Source organism: Podarcis liolepis (genome assembly GCF_965112155.1).
Source record: "Podarcis liolepis genome assembly, chromosome: 7".
NCBI lineage: Eukaryota > Metazoa > Chordata > Lepidosauria > Squamata > Lacertidae > Podarcis > Podarcis liolepis.
In genome coordinates this window covers 83,179,929-83,203,335 of record NC_139561.1, presented here as the reverse complement: position 1 = coordinate 83,203,335, position 23,407 = coordinate 83,179,929, and the positions used below count along the sequence as shown (strand labels likewise).

Below are 23,407 nucleotides of genomic sequence, written 5' to 3'. Positions count from 1 at the left end.
TTTTAGAGAAGCATTATCCCTATTGCCTCTCCAACAGTTCGATACCTTAGGTAGCCCTATCCTCTCTCTTGGTTTAAGGGCATGAAATGGATGCGTCAGACAGCCTTTTTTCCAAACCACAACTGTTCCATACAATCCATTGCTCCTCATTCATATCTCCATTTGCTCAAAACTGTTTTCGAATGCCTGTCTTGGCTTATTGTATAGAAGGGATATTGGACATCCCTTGGTTGTTGTCTGGCATGTTTAGCGCAGGTGTATAAATAGCTGCCCACCTTGGGTTGCCAACTTTTGAACCAGCCCCTGTAACTGTGCCTTAAGCGGCTAACTGATCTACAGTAATCAGCATGTTATCCTTCAGTCCCATGCCATGAAAAGCTTCTGATTTCTACCGATCAGTCTTCCATTTCAGAGTACAGGAGCAGACCACACTGTTCTGCCCAAGGCACCCTCGCTTCCTGCCCAGGTGCCAACATACTGCTCTCATCTGGTCACCTGTAGCGGATTAGAATCCCATCCAAGTGATCAAGCAGAGAAGATATGCAAAAAGTTCGGCGCCACTTCCTTTCATGCCACAAGTAACTAACATGTAGGCAGACCAGGGCCATATTTTATGGGCTCTAGTAACTTTTTCTGGACTTCTGCAATGGCGTATCTAAGGCATGGTTTACCCATGCAGAAGAATATCATCAACACATGGGGATGCCATTTTTGGATGCTTAGCTGTGTAAAATTTCCTGCCACATAAAAAGTTAGACGGAACACAGCTCGCTCCTGTGCCTGTAGCAGAGGCCTAATCTGCTGAAATCAGCCAGTGCAGAGAGACACATCAGAATCTGTTCATCGCTCCACATAAACCAGTATTAAAGGGACAGTTTATAGAGGCCAGTTCAAAAACTGGTAACCCTATTTTTGGTGTATTTTCAACATCCCTGAGTGTCATGATTCCTTGGCCAATCAAGAAGTGTTTTCTTATTTTAGTTTTTGCTCAGTTGCACAGGTTTAATGTTAAGTGTGCCATCTTGCTGCAGTTTGTTGGTCAATTAACCTTTTAGGGATTAATCTTTTGGAGTTTGGGGGTTGGAAAGGCACCCTAGAGTTCAGCCAGTCCAGCCCCTGTTCAATGCAGGAATGAGCAGGTGCAAAAGGGGAATGGAGCTACTGTACCTTTAATAGGCACGTGGCAGAGGTCACTCCAAAATGTCACACAGGAAAAAGAGAGAAAAGCAGCTGCTGTTTGCCTTGTTTTCTGCACAGCTATGAAAGGCAAATGTTCATTGTCCAGGCAACTAAGGAACAGGAAGCTTGCTATGCAAGGTACATATGTACTGAACTTCCCTCTTGTACACACTATTAAAGGTGCAGGAGCCCCAGTCCTCCTTTGCCCCCTACTTGCAACTGCTGTGGCCTTTCATGGAGGCTTGAGGTGGAGACCTTCACAAGAAATCACACTTGCCTCCATGCCATGAAACCATTATTGGTTTCTGTTTGCCAGCTCCGTTAAAGGCACAAGGGCAATCTGGGCCTTTTTCTGGTCTGTTGGCAACACCTTTTGCAGCTAGTCACCCTTGCTATGAGAACCTATATTGCAACGAGAGAGACTTGGGCCTTGCTCCTAGTGTTACCAACTAGGTGCAAAAACCTTGAACAGCAGCCTGGCCTCTTTCTAGTTAACAGAGGCTTGCTAAGCTGAAATCAGCTGGCAAAACTCTTAATGTCACGAAGCTAAATACTATCACCTACTAATTGCTGCAGAGGAAGCGCTCTGTTAAAGGGACAGTTTGCTGCAGAGGCTGGCTCAAAAGCTAGCAAGTCAGCGTGCTCCAGAGATCCACGGAAAGCCTGCTTTCCTTTGTATCTTTTTGTTCTACAAAACCAACATTTCTACAGGGACAGAAAGGGGCATTAATCCTCTCCCGGTTTAACAGCCGGCTCCTTTTGCCTTCCTTCAATCAGAGGGCTTCCAGGCTTGATACTTGTGAGAGGAGCGCCACTATGTGCCTGTTAATAGTTACTGCACAAGGATGGCGCACCATGCACAGGCTTCCTTGCTGTTAAGTCCTCAGATGCACCAAAGGGAACATTAATATTTGTGCAGGATTTCAGCTGCTGTAGCTTATCCGGCAAGCTGCACCTGCTAAAATCCTCTCTTCTACAGAACTACTAAAGGTTCAGGAGTCCTGCCTGCTTTTGCATCTGGCTGCCTTAGTCTTACTCCTGGTACTCATGCTCACTGGAGCACAACGGTCTGAGCACATCACACCAATCGTGGCCTGACTGCGCGGGCTGCCAAATTGTTTCTGAGCCCAATGCAAAGTGCAGGCCTGCAGATGTTATCAGACTACAACTCCCATCATCCCTAAACATTGGCCAAGCTGGGTGGGGCTGATGGGAGTTGTGGTCCCCCAAAAAACATCTCAGGGGCCATAGGTTTCCCATTTCTGCTTACTTCTCTTTGGAGGTCACACATAGCCAAGTAAGATTGTTTTCCATGAACATGGTCTTAATGGTGCCCCTACTTTATCTGTATGCCATTTAAAAAATGATTCACCTGCATAATTTTCAGGTACAGGAGCAGGGTCAAAAAGAGAGAGAACAAGCAGAATGGAACCTTCTTTAACATGAGGCATCAGACTCTCCATGGATAAGTAAATAATAATAATAATAATAATAATAATAATAATAATAATAATATGTCACTCACCTGACTGGGTTACCACAGCCACTCTGGGCAACTTCCAACAAATTAAAACACAGTAAGACATCAAACGTTAAAAACTTCCCTATACAGGGCTGCCTTCAAATGTCTTCTAAAAGTCAGAGAGCTGTTTACTTTATTGACATCTGATGAGAGGGCGTTCCACAGGGAGGGCACAATTACACAAACTTAAGCACGATTACTCTGAGGATCGGTTGAGTGTCAAGCAATTTACACCAAGGGGAATATGCTTCCTGGATTTAGGCCTGTTGTCATGCAGTTGTGAAAGGCACACAGCCTCAACAGCATTTCCTCTGGAGTTTGTTCTCCCTGATCTCAAACGCACAAGGCACTTTGCAGATGCTCAGAGGGACTGCCTTCTTTTTAAACTTTATCCTTACGTTTTTAACTTGGATTGCCAGCTTTTGGTCTTGACAGAGCTCTATCAGTCGTACAGCTGGCAGTGGCGTCAGAGGCACAGTATGGAGATGTAGTAAAAGGAGTATCACCGGCTTCATGCAACTGTAACAGGCACAACAGCAATGCCAGGGGAGAGGGGACGTTGGCAGACTCCATTTTATGGCATTGAAAAGTGGAGGAGCCAGTAACCTGGTGACCCAGGATATAAATCATGTCCCGGTATTGACAGAGAAAGTGGCTGTCTTTATCAGAAGTGAATAGGATGACCTATGTATGGAATCTCACCTACAGCCTATATGCTGTAGCAGTAACTGCTTCTTGCTGGTCTGACCCCCATGTTTGATTTGTGTGGGGAAAGCCGGTGACTGAAACCCCTTTTGCTTAACAGCTTAACTAGCGTCCTCACCTAGTGGGCATTCTCTTAGCACTTAACCCAACACCTATAGCCAGCCCACCCATGAGACAAGGTGAGGCCCTGTTCTCAGGCAGCAGGATCCCGGGGGCAGCAGATCTTCATCCCCTCTTCTTCCTGATGTAGATCTTCATTCACCTATTCATGCCTGGTGGGGAGCGAGGGGTACCATTTTGTGGTTCACCTCAGATGCCCCTGTGCCAAACTTTGCTCTCTGATCTGCCTGGCGCAATCCATGTCTGCTTGTATCAGTTATCATTTTCATTTTAAATTGTAATAATTTAATATTTTGATGTTTGCCACCCTGGGCTCCTTTGGGAAGAAGGATGGGATACAAATTTAATAAATAAATCATGGGATGTACCCCTGAATCCCCAGGCTCCACCTCCACTCCCAGGTTCTTCGATTCTCATGAGACCTTAATTGTTGTCGCCATCCATCTGTCTCGGGAGACAATGGAAGAGTATGCCTTCGGAAGTGAAGTCAAACCATTGGAGGTTATGGCACCTGCTGTGGCTGTAGAGAATGGTACGGGAGAGACATGTTTTGTTGCATCTGGGGCAGATGAAGGCATGAGGTTTCACTGTTGCAGATGCACCGTGGAGTTTCTTCTCTCTGAGCTCCTCCCAGCAGTCATTTCTCCTCTGGTCACTGCTGTGGATACACAACTTTGATGGTCTGTCTTCAGGCACTGTTGCTTGTCTCTAACCCCACAAGGCCGGGTTCATGTTGCCAGCCTTCATGTCACACTTGTAGGCATCTTTATAATGCAGAGTTGGTCCGTCAATGGGCCTGGCACATGAAGCCAGCTCCCCATACAGCACGTCCTTGGGGATCCTGCCATCTTCCATTCTGTGTATATGACCAAGCCTGCATAGAAATCGCCGAGACAGAAGTGCGAACCTGCAGGGAATGTGGGCTTGGAAGAGCACATCTTTGTTTGAGACCTTAACAACCGGTAAGAACAAACCTGTAAGAATATCTGGCGGGGAAATCCTGGAAGCAAAGCCCAACACCATCCTATTCAGCCCGAATGCCTGAAACAAAAAATTGGTGAGCCTGTACAGATTTCTGCTTTGTTTTCCTAACCTGTGTACAAGTAGTCAGCCCAGGATGCGACAGCAACACCCCTTCTCCAAAGCTAACTCACCTCATGCTTAGGCAAAAGGATCTCTATATAAACACTTGCTCAGTGCCCCTACCTCATCCCTTGTTCCTGAAGATTCTCCTGCCTACGGGCAGCACCATCTCCTGTATAGTCTTCCAGCAAGGAGCTTTGGATATATTACCAATCATATAGAACCGAAAACCCGGAAGTAAATGCTCCGGTTTTCAAATGTTTTTTGGAAGCCGAAAAGCCGGCGCAGCTTCCGCTTGAGTGCTGGAAGCTCTTGCAACCAGTCGGAAGCTGCGCCTTGGTTTTCAAAAATTTTGGAAGTCGAACGAGCTTCCCGAATGGATTACATTCAACAACCAAGGTTTGACTGTGTACTTTGAAAGTATGGCTTCTTCTTTTCTCTGCTGAGGATATTTCCAAAACATACAACACCGTCTCTAATTGGAGGTGGAAAAGGAACAAAACAAGCAATCCACTGTCATTAAAGGCACTGAATGTTGCTAGCCTTTACCCTAGCCTTTGGCATCTGAGATGTGTGTTTTCAGGACCAGCCTTATTCTTGTGAATGTAATCTGTTTTAAGTGTATCTTTTTTATTCTGATTTTATTTTTGTAATCTGCTCTGCAAGCTGGTGAAAGTCAGATAATCATCATCAACAACAACTACTATATCTGACTTTAACACCAGCTGCACGGCAGGAGTAGGGCCACGCAAAAATGATGGCAACTCTAAGGTGCAACTGGGACCAAGTTTGACCAGTAGGTACTTTCTGGCTGCTACCCCAGAGGGCAAGACTGTTAACTGGCCAAAAGAAAATCACCAAGTCTTTAAGGGGAACCTAAGTCTTCCCAGTAGTGATGTATGGAAGTGAGAGCTGGACCATAAAGAAGGCTGATCACTGAAGAATTGATGCTTTTGAATTATGGGGCTGGAGGAGACTCTTGAGAGTCCCATGGACTGCAAAAAGATCAAACCTCTCCATTCTTAAGGAAATCAGCCCTGAGTGCTCACTGGAAGGACAGATTGTGAAGCTGAGGCACCAATACTTTGGCCACCTCATGAGAAGAGAAGACTCCCTGGAAAAGACCCTGATGCTGTGAAAGATGGAGGGCACAAGGAGAAGGGGACAACAGAGGACGAGATGGTTGGACAGTGTTCTCGAAGCTACCAGCATGAGTTTGACCAAACTGCGGGAGGCAGTAGAAGACAGGAGTGCCTGGCGTGCTCTGGTCCAGGGGGTCACGAAGAATCAGACATGATTAAACGACTAAACAACAACAACGAAGTCTGCAGAAATCAGCAGGCAGAGGAAGCTTTAGAAGGCATAGAGATAAATGCCTGCTAATGCCAAGACAGAAAGCTTCTGTTAAAGGCACATTTACAGTGGCTGGTGAAAAGTTGGCAGGCCATGAAGTCGGTCTGCAAAACAGGAGAGAGAAGTGGCTTCAGAAATGTGGTTGGAAAGGTGAAAAGCAGACTTAGTAGCTGCACAGGGTAGGAAGAAGAAGAAGTAGCTATAGGGAGTTCGGGTTAGGCCCTAGTTGTTTTTTTAAATGAAGAGCCTACAGAGTCTATTTTTTGATAGTTTCTTGATTTTTACAGTTGATTTTTAATTGGGATGGGGTGGGGCTGTGATCTTACCCGGGAATTGGTTGGCATCCGTCTGTCTCGAGAGACAACGGAGGAGTGTGCCTTTGGGAGTGAAGTCAAATGGTTGGAGAGTTACAGCGCCTGCTGTGGCTGTAGAAACCAATACAGGAGAGACATGTTTTGTTGCAGTTGGGGCAGAGGAAGCCGTTCTGTTATGCTGAAGCAGGTGTTTTTTCTTTCTGTGCTTCTCCCAGCGGTCATTCCTCCTCCGGTCCCTGCTGCGGATACACGACCTGATTGTCTCCAAGATTCTTACCTGGAAATAAGCCCAGGTGAGCAGAGCTGTGCCTACTTCTTAGTAAACCTTAACCGGATTGGATTTCAGCCCTGAGCGCTGCCATGGATTCATATTTAAGTATCGAAATGCTATCCTGAGCCAGATCACTGGTCCATGTAGCTCAGAATTGTCTACACTGATTACCTGTGGCTTTCTGGGGCTTCCTCCAGGGAGTCCTTCCCAGCCCTAACCAGAGGTGTTGGGGATCAAATTCAGGATCTTCTGTATGGCAAGCATAAGCTCTGCAACTAAGCGATGGCCTGCCCCTCTGTAACCTTTTGCTAACAGGGATGGGGAACTTCCAGACACTGAAGGCATGCCAACTCTCACCAGCCCCAGCCATCGCAGCCGATGGTCGTGGATGATGGGGCTTGTAGTACAGTACAAGGTTTCTAGTGGGGGTGGGCACACCCTAGTCTTTCCAGGAGGGGATGCTGATCCTGGCAGATCAACAGCTTGATCTGCAAAAGATCATGGGGGAGAGTTAGCAGGGGCCACCGTGGTATAGGACAAAAGATGGCACACAAAATAAGCAAGCAGCTCCTGCCGCTAATCCTTGCGTTTGTCTTCTTAAAAGTAGACCCCACTGAGTTCAAATGGACTTACTCCCAGGTATACATGCATCTTCTGTGTGCGTGCGCACCTTTTTGTGTGCATTTGTAGAGGACTGCAGTCTAAACCAGGGTTTCCCAAACTTGGGTCTCCGGCTCTTTTTGGACTACAGTTCCCATCATCCCTGACCACTGGTCCTGCTAGCTAGGGATGATGGGAGTTGTAGTACAACAGCTGGAGACCCAAGTCTGGGAAATCCTAGTCTAAACCTTAGGCTAGTCTTCACTATCTAACCCCATTCTTTGATTCTTAACATTTAGCAAATACAGTGGGACCATGGTTCTCGAACTTAATCCATTCCGGAAGTCCGTTTAACTCCCGAAACCGTTCAAAAATTAAGGTGTGGCTTCCGATTGGCTGCAGGAGCTTCCTGAACTCAAGCAGAAGCCGCATTGGATGTTTGGCTTCCGAAAAACGTTCGAAAACCGGAACACTTACTTCTGGGTTTTCGGTGTTCGGGAACCGATTTGTTAGTCAACTAAGCCATTCGAGAGCCAAGGTATGGCTGTATGGGGCCCTCATGTGTACAGTGGTACCTCGGGTTAAGTACTTAATTCGTTCCGGAGGTCTGTTCTTAACCTGAAACTGTTCTTAACCTGAAGCACCAATTTAGCTAATGGGGCTTCCTGCTGCCGCTGCACCGCTGGAGCATGATTTCTCTTCTCATCCTGAAGCAAAGTTCTTAACCCGAGGTACTATTTCTGGGTTAGTGGAGTCTGTAACCTGAAGTGTATGTAACCTGAAGCGTATGTAACCTGAGGTACCACTGTATTTTATTTTATGTTACAGTGTTTATTTTTTGCTACAATTTTCGTCCTTGCTTTTGTTTGTTTTAAACAGGTCTTCTTGAAGCACAGAGTGGACTTTTTAGGACTGCTAACACCTGATTTTTATTTATTTTTAAAGTTGAGGCATGTGCAGGGCCTGGGGACACAGAGCCTAGGCTGGGTTTAAGACCTGCCCCAGGTTATTGGACTCCAGCCTCCACCAGCCCTAGCTGGTACAGCCAATGGCTAGGGATGATGGGAACTGTAGTCCAGCAATACCTGACGGGTCACTGGTTATCCACCCCTGGTGTAAGGACAAATCAGCAATTTGCTTGGGTCTGGGGTACAGTGTCCATGCACCCTACTTTACAGAGGCCAGTCCTCTATTTGAAGAGATGCCAAAGGACAATTCTCTATTTGATGATATCCTGAGAATCTAGGTTATTGTATTTTAGTGTTCTTTTGGAAGCCGACCAGAGTGGCTGGGAAAACCCAGCCAGATGGGCTGTGTATAAATAATAAATCATTATTATTATATTATTATTGAAGGTAAGGAACCATAAGAAGGGGAAAGCAGGAGGGGCCTTGAAGTTATCCATCAATGCTTCGTCTCTGGACAGAAGACTTGAGAAGGCACACAGGTCGTCTGATCACAGCCTTGCCCACCACAGTGACGAGCACAGCGTTTCTATTTAAGTTCAGTGTTAGACACTGAGATACGAAAGCCAGGAGCTAAATGGCACCTTAAGCCTAGGTTATGGGCGCAACAACGGAATGTCTAGGCACTCTTTTTTAATAACAAGAATACAAAGCTGAAAATGAATGAACTGCAGCTAAAATATTGTGTTCATTTTTCACATGGTCTAGACCAGGCATCCACAAACTCGGCCCTCCAGATGTTTTGGGACTACAGCTCCCATCATCCCTAACAGGACCAGTGGTCAGGGATGATGGGAACTGTAGTCCCAAAACATCTGGAGGGCCAAGTTTGTGGATGCCTGGTCTAGTCCTTCCCTTGCCCACCCCCCTAATATTCTTAAGAGGGTCTCTTCTCCAGTCTTCAGAGAACAGCTAGAAGTGGAGAGGCAGAAAAAGGTCCTCCTTTCTTTCTACTCTGCAGTTTTAATCTGAAATCTTAGGTGCCCATAGCTCAGAAACTGCTCGCGCTAATGAAATTCTTTGTTGCAAAATGCACCTAGAACAATGGGAGTTTCGAACACTGTTTAAGTTACAGTGATGATTTCCAAATTATACCTCTCCAGATGAGTTGTTGTTGTTGTTTAGTCATTTAGTCGTGTCTGACTCTTCGTGACCCCATGGACCAGAGCACGCCAGGCACTCCTGTCTTCCACTGCCTCCCGCAGTTTGCTCAAACTCATGCTGGTAGCTTCAAGAACAAGTGATCCCCTTCATGGAGCCACTGCCTTGCCATGGCGAAGGGGCTTGAATAACTCAGAGAAGCTATGAACTATGCCGAACAGGGCACCCAAGATGGACAGGTCATAGAGGAGAGCTTTGACCAAACGTGATCCACCTGGAGGAGGAACCGGCAAGCCACTCCAGTATTCCTGCCAAGAAAACTCCATGGACAAAGACACCAGATGAATTAGCCCATGAAAATATGTGTCTCCTTCTACCCAGGCTCATGCCTTTTTGCTGTGCCTTGTCGTGGTGCCTAGAGATTTCATTGTGTGGTGGGCAATGCTCAGCCCCCCCCCCAGCTGGTTATTCGCCTACGATGTAGGAAAACAACAGAAATGTAGCTTAGAAAAAATGAAAGATTCTTGACCTTTTCTTTTCCATCCATTGGCCTCTAAGAAAAAAGAAATCCTGACGAGCCCAGATCTCTTTTGGCCGCTTGGCAACCCTAGTGGAGTTTCTCATATCACTTGCCCCCTCTCAACCCTGGAAGGCATTTGCTGTTCCTGTTCTTCTTCTGCCCGCCCCCCCTTTCCAAATGTTTCATTATTCTATATGCTTTTCAGAGGTTCAGATAAAAAAACGCACGATAGAAGTTGGCTGTAAAACCAGCAAGCCCCGGGGCTTCTCTTTTTAACATGCTGATTTTCTTTACAGCTTTCCTTTTTTCATCTTCTGAAACCAGCTCCTCTCTTCCTTATGCGCCAATCTCTGGGAGACATATCCGTTGGAGTTATTTGCTAATGACCTGCGCAGTGTTGCTTTTTCCCTTATTCTTCTGCCAGGGCTGGAGTTCAAAAGGAGCGCTCTTGTATAAAATGGCTTTCGGTTATGTATGTGTGTTAACTTTGCCTCCTGACCGGATCCCAAAGAACAAAACAAAACAATAAAGATGAGTATGCTGTTGAGCATATGCAAAGGTTTTTTCTGTGTGTGAGCATATCTTCTTCTTTGGTGATCACTCATAGCTGAGTAAGATTGTCTTCCATAAACACGGTTTTAACAATGAGTCCGTAAGTGACTGTGGAGGCCAATTCAGGATCCACACATTCTTCCACAGTGGGAGATAGGTAGCCGTGTTGGTCTGCCATAGTCAAAATAAAAAAAATTCCTTCCAGTAGCACCTTAAATACCAAGAACTAACTTAGTTGGTCTTTAAGGTGCTACTGGAAGGAATTTTTTTTATTTCCACAGTGGGGACATTGGTTTCCGGGCGCGAGTTGATCACGGTGTGGATTTGCCAAGTGTGCCTTCCTCCTAGTACGTTTCTCTTTTGCGTCCTGAGTTTGAGTGTCTTCAAAGCCCATGACACCTTTGGTCAAGGCTGTTCTCCAACTGGAGCACTCGCCGGCCAGTGTTTCCCAATTGCTGGTGTTTATACTACATTTTTAAAAATTTGCCTTCAGACAGTCTTTGAACCTCTTTTGTTGACCACCAGCATTACGCTTTCCATTTTTAAGTTCGGAATAGAGTAGTTGCTTTGGAAGACGATCATCAGGCAGCAGCACAACATGACCAGTCCAATGAAGTTGATGTTGAAGAATCATTGCTTCAACATTGCAGAGTTAGCATAAGACAAGCCCTCCTGGATCAGGCCAATGGCCCATCTAAAGTCCAGCACCCTGTTCTCACAGTGGCCAGCAGATGCCCATGGGAATCCTGCAGCCAAGATCCAAGTACAAGAGCACTTTTCCCTCCTGTGGTTTCCAGCTACTGATGGTCAGAAGCATTACTGCCTTCAGCTGAGGAGGCACAGCCATCTTGGTAATAGCTTTCAATAGCCTTCTCCTCCCTGAATTTGTCCAAGTACTTTCTTCACCACCTCTCACTGCTATGGTGTTTTGGAATTAAGGCTTCCAGGGTAGAAAACTTGGTCAAAGTTGTGCCCTTAAAAAAACCCCAAATGACACCCACCCACCCAAAAAATTCCATTCTGCAAGAAGAAATGCAGGATTGTGAGAGTTTATCAGACGTTGCTCAAACAGCCTCAAGAGTATATTTGCAACAATAAGGTCTTAAAACATGGTTTGTTTGTTTTTTAATCATGGAATCATAGAATTGTAGAGCTGGAAGGGAACCCAAGTCCAAACACCTGCAATGCAGGAATCTCAGTGTTATGTACTGAGTTGAATAGGATCCAAACTGCAGCAGTCTGATTGGTCCTAGAACAATAGGATCCAAATTGCAGCAGTCTGATTGGTCCTAGAACAATAGGATTCAGAATGCAGCAGTCTGATTGGTCCTAGAACAATGCAGCAGTATGATTGGTTGGCAGGAACCACCCAATCCTGCTCCAGATAGAAGTGAATCCACAACCTGATTGGCTTACAGTAGAATTCCAGAATTAGCCAATCATGTGCAGCCCATTGTGTAAATAATGTATATAAAGCAGATACTTTGAGGGGACTTTCATTCATTCCTCCTCACCACTATGAGCTGAATAAAGAGCATGAAATCACTTTGCGACTCTGAGTATATTTCACTCAGCTAAAGCAAAATGAAAAATGAGTTTCTCAAACATCTGAATTCTGCTCCAGTGGCACAATCTGTGCCCCCTCCTGATCACAGTAGACACACAGTCTTAGTGGGTTTGATCCTCAACACATTAAGCAGAAATGAAAGTAGAGATTATCACCCAAGTTTGTAATTACTTGGTTCAGAATATGAATTTCCTCAGTTTGTTAGAGTCAGATGAAGGAGCGTCTCTCCCCTCCCCCCCATCGTTCTACCCAGACACTGAGGTCCAGCACTGAGGGCCTTCTGGCGGTTCCCTCATTGCGAGAAGCCAAGTTACAGGGAACCAGCCAGAGGGCCTTCTTGGTAGTGGCGCCTGCGCTGTGGAATGCCCTCCCAGCAGATGTCAAGGCAATAAGCAACTATCTGACTTTTAGAAGACATCTGAAGGTGGCCCTGTTTAGGGAAGTTTTTAATGTTTGATGCTGTATTGTGTTTTTAATATATGGTTGGAAGCCGCCCAGAGTGGCTGGGAAAACCCTGCCAGATGGACGGGGTATAAATAATAATAATAATAATAATAATAATAATAATTATTATTATTATTATTATTATTATTATTATTATTATTATTACCACTACTACTACTACAAACAGTACCCTCCAGAAGTTCTTCTCTGGCTTGGAAGTGAAGTGAGGTTCTGCACATCATGTGCAGTGTTAACACTGGCCAGCCTATTTAATAGGCGCATGTGCAAACATTATTTGTCAACTTCTTACTCATGATTAAAAAATAAAAACAAAACCTCTCATCGATTGCTACGAGAAACTTAACCAGACATCCTACCTTTAAGTTTGGTAAACACTGTCTACATTTGTGTGAGTCAATTCGCTCGGCCGTTTCTTGCAGATATTTTACGTGGGTCCCTATTCAAGATCTAAATCCCTCTCTTGTTCCTCTGTGTTTGGAAGAAGGAATTTCCAGACACTGCTCCCCACCATGGATGGTGCTAAGCTAAGAGAGAACGCTTGGGAAACAGGCGGGTTCCCCCCCCCCCTGCAGAGAACTCCAAGAAAGCTCCTAGCTACTGAATTCCAAATAGAGCCAAGAGGATTTCAGCTATCATTCCTGAGGGCTGGGATTCTGGATTTCTGGAATCTGGACCACTGGAGTCAGTTCTTAGCTCTTGAAGGGGTGGAGGGAAGAGAGAGTAGAAGAAAGGCTTGCAGCCAAGAACCTCTGGCTTTGGTCCCAAGCTCTGGGAATAGTTATTTCATAGTGGTGAGGGTGAGAGACAGGTATTTCTGGATTCTCCATGTCCCATGCCCAATAGTGCTCCTATCTTGCTATATAACAGGGGTGTGGCCTTCCAGATGTTTTTGGACTACAGCTCCCATAATCCCCGGCCGCTGGCCCTGCCGGCTGGGGCTGATGGGAGTTTTAGTACAACAGCATCTGAAGGCCACAAATTTCCCACAACTCCTTTCTTCCCTTTAAAATTTTAACTTCCAGTTTCCTAAATGCCTATTTTATCTCCACTTTTATGTCCTACTGGGTTGCAACCTATTTTAAAAAAAAACCTTTCACTGCAGCAGGGGTCCACAACACTTTTGGGCCTGGGGGCACATCGGGGAATCCAAGAAACTGCTACGGGCATTGCAAAGTACCCATTTCACAGAAGAATAACTGGCGATGCTGAGAGCCAACATCTCTTCACCGTAACAGGCAAAACATCTTCAAAGGTGGTATAATGGTTAGAGTGCTGGACTAGCTCAGTCGTGAAATGCTCTGGCTGACCTTGGGCCAGTCACGGTCTCTCAGCCTAACCTATTTTAAATAATAAAAGAATAAATAAAATTGACAGATAAACAACAACCCCACAGGCAACCAAACACAGGAAGGGGCCTTTTCGGTGGTGGCTCCCCATTCGTGGAATACTCTCCTCAGGGAGGCTTGCCTGGCGCCTTCATTACATATCCTTGGGCACCATTACATATCCTTAGGCACCAGGCCTTTGGCTGATTAACATTCTGTGGTCCTTTTAATATGACTGAGAGGGGGTTTAATGGTTTGTTTCACTTTTGTTTTATTATGTATTTTGTGTTTTCATTTTGTATTCTTATGTTGTGAACTTTGGGTGAAGGGTGGCATACAAATTTAGTTAACAACAAACAACAACGACACAAAAGCAAAATCAACAAAACCATGTACAGCACCATGTTTTAAGTACAGTGGTACCTCTGGTTATGAACTTAATTCGTTCCGGAGGTCCGTTCTTAACATGAAACCGTTCTTAACCTGAGATACCACTTTAGCTAATGGGGCTTCCTGCTGCGCGATTTCTGTTCTCATCCTGAGGTAAAGTTCTTGAAGTGAAGGCACAAGACAGGTGTTGATCATCATGTGAGCTGCGCACAGGTCGGCTGAAGCGAGCTGCCCGTTAGACCTGCGGAGCCTCCTTTTATTGAGACAAATATGCAAGCTAGGCAGATACATTTTGGGCTGTGACCTTTACACATCTTCCGTCCCGAGATCGTGGGGTGGTACAAAGTTATTTTGGCACCTGTTTCCACAGCGTCATTTTCCCCTTGCACAGTGTATGACGAAGGAGAGAAAAGGTCTCAGAGACAAAGGTTACAGACAGGACACCGCAGACTGCTGAGACTGCAAAAGGTCAGACAGAGGGAATGATGTACCAACAGCCGTGGCTTGTCTGGGGGGGGGGTTGTACCCCACACCCCAGGGTCACGCATGCAGGCAGACTGTGGCTGCCTGCTGGTGGAGAGTGTGCTCCCTCCGGACCCCACCGTCCACTCCGCGATATCCCTACAGTTCTTAACCCGAGGTGCTACAGTGGTACCTCAGGTTACTGAGGCTTCAGGTTACAGACTCCGCTAACCCAGAAATAGTACCTCGGGTTAAGAACTTTGCTTCAGGATGAGAACAGAAATTGCGCGGCGATTAAGAAAAGTTTCAGGTTAAGAACAGACCTCCAGAACAAATTAAGTTCGTAACCCAAGGGACTACTGTACTTCCAGGTTAGCGGCGTCTATAACCCAAAGTGTTTGTAGCCCAAGGTGTTTGTAACCCGAGGTACCACTGTATATAAATTGGAAGGGGGCAGGTGATCTTGGCACACTGGCAGGCCCCTCGTTGCGGCCTGATATTATTCCTGTTTTTTGGTATTATCCGTTCTATTCTTATGAAGTTCTATGGCTTTAAAACCAGGATCGATTTCATATCAGGGATTTATATTTTGGATTTTGCCTTGAGAGGGCCCAGCCCGAGCAGGCAGCCGACGAGTATTTTAAATAAATTATAACAAGTGTGGCAAAGCTTTTCCTGACAGGAAAGCACCACTAGCCCTGCCTCCCTGAGTGTCAGGCTGCAAAAGGCATAAGCTCAGGACCAGCTGGAAAAGCTGGCAACCCTGCCCTAGCAGGTTTCAGCCCGGAAGACAGCTAGTGGGCGGAATCGCTGTCCAGGAGAGGGGGAAATTTAGAAGGACACCTGCAAGAAAAATGACCCGTTGTTCTTGGAGCAAGAAGGGGGAGAGAGGGATGATAGAGTATGGAACAAGGGCTGGGGACATCTGGTACATTACGGGATCTGTTTAAAGACCCATCCGTTTCTCTGATCCTGGCGGGATTTGAGGGATGGATGGAGAAATGAAGGGGGAGCAAATAGCTAGCAATAAGCCACTGATCAGCTACAGGCGGGCTGCAGACAGGCTCTTAGAGCAGAAGGGAAAGTGGGGAGAGGCTCTGACCAGGTAAATGAGGGAGGGGGAGAAGAAGGACTTTAAAAAGGCAAAAGGACCGAGACCAAGGCGATCGCATGCAACCCAAGAGGTAGTTTTGCATAGTGGTTAGGGTACTGCGCTTTGGATGGGGGAGAACCAGGTTCACGTCTCCAGTCACCCAGAAATCTCCCTGGGTAACCTTGGGCTGGTCACAGCCTGGCCTTCCTCGCAAGGCTGTTGTGAGGACACTGTGGCATGCCAAAATCCATGTGCCCTCGGCTTCTTGGGAGGGAGGGCTGGGTTAAAATGCAGTAACAACAAGCTCTTTTCAAAGGCACAACAAGCCAAGGGTGAGCCAGTGCATGTGCAGAGTTTACCTTCAAGTAACTAGCACCAGTTCTCTGTACTGAGATTAGGAGCAGGACCAAGTACTTTACAGTGGTACCTCAGGTTAAGTACTTAATTCGTTCCGGAGGTCCGTTCTTAACCTGAAACTGTTCTTAACCTGAAGCACCACTTTAGCTAATGGGGCCTCCTGCTGCCGCCGCACCGCCAGAGCCCGATTTCTGTTCTTATTCTGAAGCAAAGTTCTTAACCTGAAGCACTGTTTCTGGGTTAGCGGAGTCTGTAACCTGAAGCGTATGTAACCTGAAGCGTATGTAACCTGAGGTACCACTGTATTCCAGATGTGTTTCAGCACCTTGTTTTAGAAATTAACTAAGCCCCAGTTGTAGGTAACAAGATCAACTGAGTACGGGAATGCTTGGGCCCTCTAATTCTAGAGTTATTTTCGTCTTAGTACCCCCCCCCCCTCTGGAGAAATGGGGTGTGAAAACTGGGGGAATGCTCCTAACTCTCCAGCAAAATGGGAGGAAGCATTTGCTAACAGAGCAAGCAGCTGCAATTGAAAACATTACACAGAATGAGGGAATGGGTGTCCTCATAGATTTTTTGGGGGGTGGGGGCATAGTAAAGCAAGCAGACGAATGAGAATAATAATGCACATTTTGCCTTATATCTCAGGTTCTACAAATGCTAGAAATGTACTCTTCTTTTTTAGGAAAGCTGTAGATTTGGAGAAAATTCCTTCCAGTAGCACCTTAAAGACCAACTAAGTTAGTTCTTGGTATGAGCTTTCGTGTGCATGCACACTTCTTCAGATACACAGTGTATCTGAAGAAGTGTGCATGCACACGAAAGCTCATACCAAGAACTAACTGTGTATCTGAAGAAGTGTGCATGCACACGAAAGCTCATACCAAGAACTAACTGTGTATCTGAAGAAGTGTGCATGCACACGAAAGCTCATACCAAGAACTAACTTAGTTGGTCTTTAAGGTGCTACTAGAAGGATTTTTTAAATTTTGACTATGGCAGACCAACACGGCGACCTATCTGTAACTGTAGATTTGCAGATTACGCTTTATCTGCCTCCCTTGCCCCCAAAGGTCTGCAAGGTGGTGTAACAGGTAGGACTCGGGGAAAACCCCACATCTTTAGTAGAAGATGTTGCAGGAGGCATCATGCTGCCATATGGCTGCTGACCGTCCTGCAGAGACCTGTGTAGGCCAGTTATATTGTTGGCCTTTTTCCATGAAGAATACTGCTGGCCAATCAGCAACGACACACTTCCCAGGTGCAGATCAGATAGCTCCTCATGCATCAACCCCCCCCCAAAAAAGGCAGAGAGCTGCACAAAATTTGCATATGTGATACAAACACGTTCACACATACACATTTAGAAATGCTATCTGTTGCATATAATAAAATGGTAAGCACGTCATCACACTGCAGTTTGCTTAGCCACAGGCAGGTGGTGCTGCAAACTATAGCATAATGAGAGGCACCATGAGGTGGAAAGTCTATGAGGTCAGTGGAGAGTGGTTCCCTAGAGGGAAAGAGGTTTGGTGAGGTGGAGGAGTTGGCGATGGAAGCAGAATTCCATCACCTCAGTGTGTGTATTATGTGGGGCCTGGTCTACACACACAAAACACAATGGGGATCCTGAGACAGTTGATTAGGCTGTCTGAACTGGGATTGCAGGACTCCATGCAAGTTAAACAAAACGTAACATTGCCACTAAGCCATGCACAAACCAGGCCCAGGCAGGCAGTGCAGACTTCTGGCAACCCTTGAAACACCACCGCAGACTCTGTCCTGGTTTACACAAGCTTCAGAATTGGGCAGCAATGAGCTAAAGGAGCTATGTGATTACAGAGTGAACTATGCTGCTATAGCCTACAAATGGGGGTTCACTTTTCTATTGCTCCCCTACATTTAAAAATTCAGCACAGCAGGGAGAGGCCTGGGCTAAAATCTTGCTCCTGAATGTGTACCCCTCCAAAAAAATTAGCAATAATCATCTGCAGAGAGATTGTTGTTTTATGTGGGGGCAGCATTCAGACATAGCCTCCTACATTTATTTATTTATTTATTCATTCATACATACATACATACATACATACATAGCCTCCTACTTGACTCCACCTCCCATCATCCCTGACCCTTGGCCATGCTGGCTGGGGCTGATGGGAGTTGGAGTCCAATGGCATATGGAAAGTCACAGGGCCCCCACCCCTGCTCTAGGTAAAGTCCTTTTCAGGGCTAAGTGCTTGCAACTGCCTGACCCTGAGGCGGCCATATCCCACTTTACAGAGGGCAGTCCTCTGTTTGCAAATGGGCTCTTTGGTCCACAGATAAAGAACGATGAGAACTGAGAGCAAGTGGCCCAACACCTGGCCTCACCTGTTCACAGCCTTTCCCACTAGGGTTAGCTAGTTTCCAGTTTAAATAATAATAAATATTTCCAAATTTGCATATGGCAAATAAATTACCACCCTGCCCTGCTTTTACTACTGCACCAATATATCACTGGGGGGGGGGGTTCAAAACAAAGTGGGATAGGTCAAGAAATTGCTCATGTCTGAGGAGGAAGATGTGTCTAGCACTACAATACCCTGAAGAAACTCATTCCCCACTGTCTCAATCTCCAGCAAACTGAATCAACACCACATGTTTAAACCGTGTGGTTTCCTCCAAAGAATTCTGGGAACTGTAGTTCACTTTCCAAAGAGCTACGATTCCCAGCACCCTTAACAAATTACAGCTGTCGGGATTCTTTGGGGGAAGCCATGTATGGGGTATATACAAGCCCAGCCCCACTGCCCTGGTTACTGTGAAGTATGTGGGGCAGGGGGCCTTCCTGACAACCACCATCTATTGAAGTTTGGTTGGTTGGAGTTCAGAGAGAAGTGCCTTTTCCATCATGGCTTCCATTTTGCGGAATGAGTTCCCCATGGAGATGAGGTGAGCTCTGAGGATGGGCTCCTTTTGCAGTGAGTTAAATCACTTTCGATCCCCTCTGGATCACTGATACCAAGTTCTTCCTCTCTTTTCCGTTTCACCCCCTGCAGTTGTTTGTTGATTTATAATATTTCTCGCCCGCCTTTCGCCATGAACGCCCAGGGCCGGTTACAACAACATCATACACAATGATCAAAACAGATTTTAAAAAATTACAATGACCAAATAGCCAAGCCATTCCAAAGCGAACTACAATAAAGGTTCTTAATTCTTCAAATTGTGGATGTGTTAACTGATGGATAATTTTTTTTAATCGTTTTCTGTCTGTTGGGAGCCGCTCTGAGATTCGCAAACGTCTATACGAAAAGCGGGATGTAAGTTTAAAATGAAATAATTTTCTGGCTTTCAGTCTATCCTCCCTCTCCTCCGGGGCCTCCTCTGTTCAGTCCTCCCCTTCCTCCTCTATTTTTAGCCAGCATCTCTTTTTATTTTTTATTTATTTCGGCTCCCCTCTCTCCTCTTCCTTTCTAAACACTTCCTCCCCTCCTTTCGGGGAGCGCTCCACTCCCCCGAGCGTTATGACTTCATCCCGGCGCGGGCTGCCGGCAAGGAGAAATAAATCTTCATAAAGGCTGGGTTGTGATTAATCCGTGGGCCAAGGCTCGAGAGCGGGACCTTTCCCATTAGTGGATAATGGGAAGATGGAAAGCTCCTGTCGCCAGCACTAGCTGCCCGTCATTTGTTCCACTTTGCAGTCCATTTGGCGGGGAGACTACAAGGCACTCCATCAAAAATATTTTCAGAGTTAATTTCCGTCCCTTAATCTACTTGATTCTTATTTTGTATCGAATGGCAGAATCGATTTTCGTGGCGACTAAATTAAATAAGGGCTCTTTTCATGCATGGGGGAGCCCGGGAGCTAAGGGGAGAAGGGGGGGGGTGAGTGAGGAAGAATTAGAAAAGAGGAGAAAGGGGAAAAGGGAGGGGTGGAAAAAAAATAAAAGATGTGCAGGCACATGGAAGGATAAATAGATAGGACTTGGGGGAGAGTGGGGGGAGATTGGTTTCAAACCCACAATCCCACCTTCCCCCTCCCCTCGCAGCATCCACAACGGTGGGCCCAGGCAAATGCATTCACACAAACACCCTCGCTCTTGCCCGGTGTTGGTGCCAGGATTGGCACCCTCCATGCCCCCTTCCCCTGCCTCCATCAGTCCTCCGCTTCCTCCTCACCACAGTTCTTGCTAGTTGGCCCCCTGTGGGAGGGGGGCAGCCCCTTGGCGGATGCCTGAGCATGGCGACCTCTGACCCCAGCTCCGCTCTCGTCCGTAAGATTTCCGGAAGCCCACCGCTGTGTTCTGTGCCTTCTCCTCCGGACTCCAACATGGATATTTTCCATTTAACTATGGTGGTGGTTGGCAGAAAGAGAGGGCTGCCTCACCTATCGCTCTTGAGAGAATTAAAACACCCCTATAAGCTGCAGATATCAGGAACTTCCAGGAGCTATAAGGCCACCTTCTTACCTTACACGTCCTGATCCGTCACTTTCAAGAGCAGTCCGAATGACAGATCCAATACGCCTCAAAGAGCAACGGCAATCCAATAATGTCTACTTGGGAGTAAAGCACACAGAGTTTGCAAAAGGATGAAGGCCTCAGCCTAATGCACGCTGCCGCCTTTTCTCCTTTGCACCAAACGAAACACGAAACACTAGTCTGCTATTGAAAGATGCTGAGCAGACTCAGCAATCATAACAACAGTAATATTAGTAATAATACTGATGGGCAGCCCTTCTCCTTAGTTAATAAACGGGGCTTCTGGCTGAGGAATTTATACAAGTTATACCATGGTGGGGAGAGTGGGCTAGACTTTGCTCCGTAATGCACTGAGCACGAGGGTTAAAAAGGGTCGTGGTTATATTTTAAGACCCACCTTATTTCTGTGATTTTTAAGTTGCTTTCGACTGTCTTTGTTTTTTAACTGAAATCCGCCCTGCCTGCAACCTTAAGGTGAAGGGCTGGTAATCAACAACAACAAAAACAACAATTAATCCTTCGCTAGACTCTGAGGATAGATAACACCCTGTGTCGGCAAGGAGAGGCCTAGGCCAGATTCAGAAGGAGGAGGAAATACAGCGGAGGGCGCAGGTGATCAGTTCATACACAAACACACAACAGCTCCCCTCCCCACAAGCATCAGGTTCAAGCGGTCTTTGCTGGCCCCCCTCCATCAGAGCCTTCCATGTTCATTTCATCCACCATTCTTCTTCTTCCCTTGTCAGATAGACTCAGACCCCCCCCCCGACTCTGTGGACCCATGGGGAGAGTTGGAGGTGGGGGCTGTTGCTCTCTTTCTCTCTGGATCACATATAACCCCTTTGCCCAGCAAGAGGAGGAGAGTTCATTTATTCATGCTGGAGCCCAGCCATTCATTTATCTCTTTTTGCATCTCTGACAGCTTGACATGCCTTTGGCTCCCACCAAGAGCCCCCCGCCCTATTTCCCCATCCATCCTCCAAGCCTCTTTATCCGCCGTCCCGTCCAACAAGCCAGGGCATCTAACAGGGGTTGTGTTTTTAGAGCGCCACAGCCACAGTCTACACCGGGGGTAGGCAAACTAAGGCCCGGGGGCTGGATGCGGCCCATTCGCCTTCTAAATCTGGCCCTCGGATAGTCCGGGAATCAGTGCGTTTTTACATGAGTAGAATGTGTCCTTTTATTGAAAATGCATCTCTGGGTTATTTGTGGGGCAGGGGAATTTGTTCATTTTTTCCCTTCAAAATATAGTCCGGCCCCCCACAAGGTCTGAGGGACAGTGGACCGGCCCCCTGCTGAAAAAGTTTGCTGACCCCTGGTCTACACTCTTCCTCAATGTCTTCTTTGCGAACTATTTCTTCCCAAGGCTTCTCCCATTGGAAAGTTTGATAAGGTACACAAACACTATCTCAAATTAGTGGCTGCAAGCAAGATTTCTAGGATGGTGGGCTGCCTAAGTCTGTTGTTGCAAAAGGTACATAAAATCCCAAAGTGCCTTAAAAGACCAGCAAGCACATTGCGACAGAAGTTTTTGCAATGTATGCTATCGCTGGCAGAAATGTGTCTCTCTCTCTCTCTCTCTCTTTCACAGACACAAGGAAAAAGAATGTTTTGATTCATTCGTTTCCTCTCTAGACCGCTTTACATTTTCAAGAAAAAAATCTCAAAGCGGTTGACAACGCAGGAAATCGTCATAAAAAGCAATTCAGAGGAAAACACTATTGAATAAAGACAAAGTATGAAGTATACATTCAAAGCAACGTAATTAACAGGAAGCTGAAATATATGAAAGATTTCAAAATAAAACATTGCAAAGGTCAACGATGGAATGCACGTTAAACGCAGCAAAGTTAGCAACGACGAAATCTCAAAGCATTTCAAAAGAAAACATTCCTAAAAGAAGTCAAATATAAAATGCACATTTAAAACAGCGTAATTAACAACAGAACAGAATATTATCGTAAGCATAAAACGTACCTGCCGCTGTCGCTGCCAGTTCTGCCAATGGCGGCTCAGGCTCAATGGCCTAAGAGGCAGTCAAGGTGGTCTGTGGCCTCTTCAGCGGCCTCAGCTTTTGTAGCTGGAGTCAGTCAGGGCTCTGTCCTCCCAATGCAGGGAGCAGGCCTTCCAGGACTCACAGCCAAGATGGTCCAGCACAAACCAGCACTTTAAATTCGTAACCTATCCATTGAGTGAGAGACAGCATTCTTCCTAATGCTCATTCTCTTTCTCTCCAGCAGGGGGCACTGGCAATAAGATGGAGAACAAAAAAGAAAAAGGAAGTGATGTCTATTTCATGACTTAACACAAGGAGAAATTGACCATGGGGGGTTCTTCCACTTGTTGCGTTCCTTGTACTGCGGAAAATGCAAATTGCAAACCCAGTTCTGCCCTTTCAGAGGAAGGAGCAAGATTGCTTACTCCTACTGTCTCCCTCCCCAAATCAATGAACTTGCAAGAGGGGTGGCACTGGGTCTCAACCTGCGTCTTGCAATACAGGATATCCAACAATATATTCCAATTTCTAGAGGAGGCCATGTACATGTGAGATCTGCAAAATTATTATTATTATTATTATTATTAGGTGTCCCTCCTCTGAAAAGTAAACTGAAAGTGACTTACAATATAATTAGGCTTGCCATACATCCGGAATTTCCCAGACATAAGCCAGCAATCGGCTGTCGGAAGCTGTGTCCGGGTAGAAACTGCTGGGTTTTTTCCTCTATTTTTCACCAAGATTTTGAAAAAAATAATAATTGAACAACTTGGGGCAAGATGGAAAAATTCTCAACAACTCTGCCAAAAAATGTTCAACAACAACTTTTCTGTCCTGTCACTTTTTGAAATATGACAACCCTAATATAATACAAATATTAAAATCAGTATACATTTAAAACAAACAAACAAAAAATATCCATATCCATATATGTAAAGGGCAGCTCATCCCAGCCCACCCACTAAAGGAAACCACAAGATCTAAAACTCTTCAAGGTAAAGGCC

The 23,407-nt window shown here is 46.0% G+C and overlaps 1 protein-coding gene across 1 annotated transcript in view; it reads right to left on the bottom strand.

Annotated features, from left to right (window-relative positions):
* Positions 1–22,935, bottom strand: part of ERFL (ETS repressor factor like) — a 159,883-nt gene extending 136,948 nt beyond the window's left edge. Inside the window, exon 1 of the mRNA XM_083515935.1 lies at positions 22,385–22,935. The gene's annotated coding sequence lies outside the window, so the exon portion shown is untranslated. The remainder of the gene's footprint in view (positions 1–22,384) is intronic.
* Between the last annotated feature and the right edge of the window lie 472 nt (positions 22,936–23,407).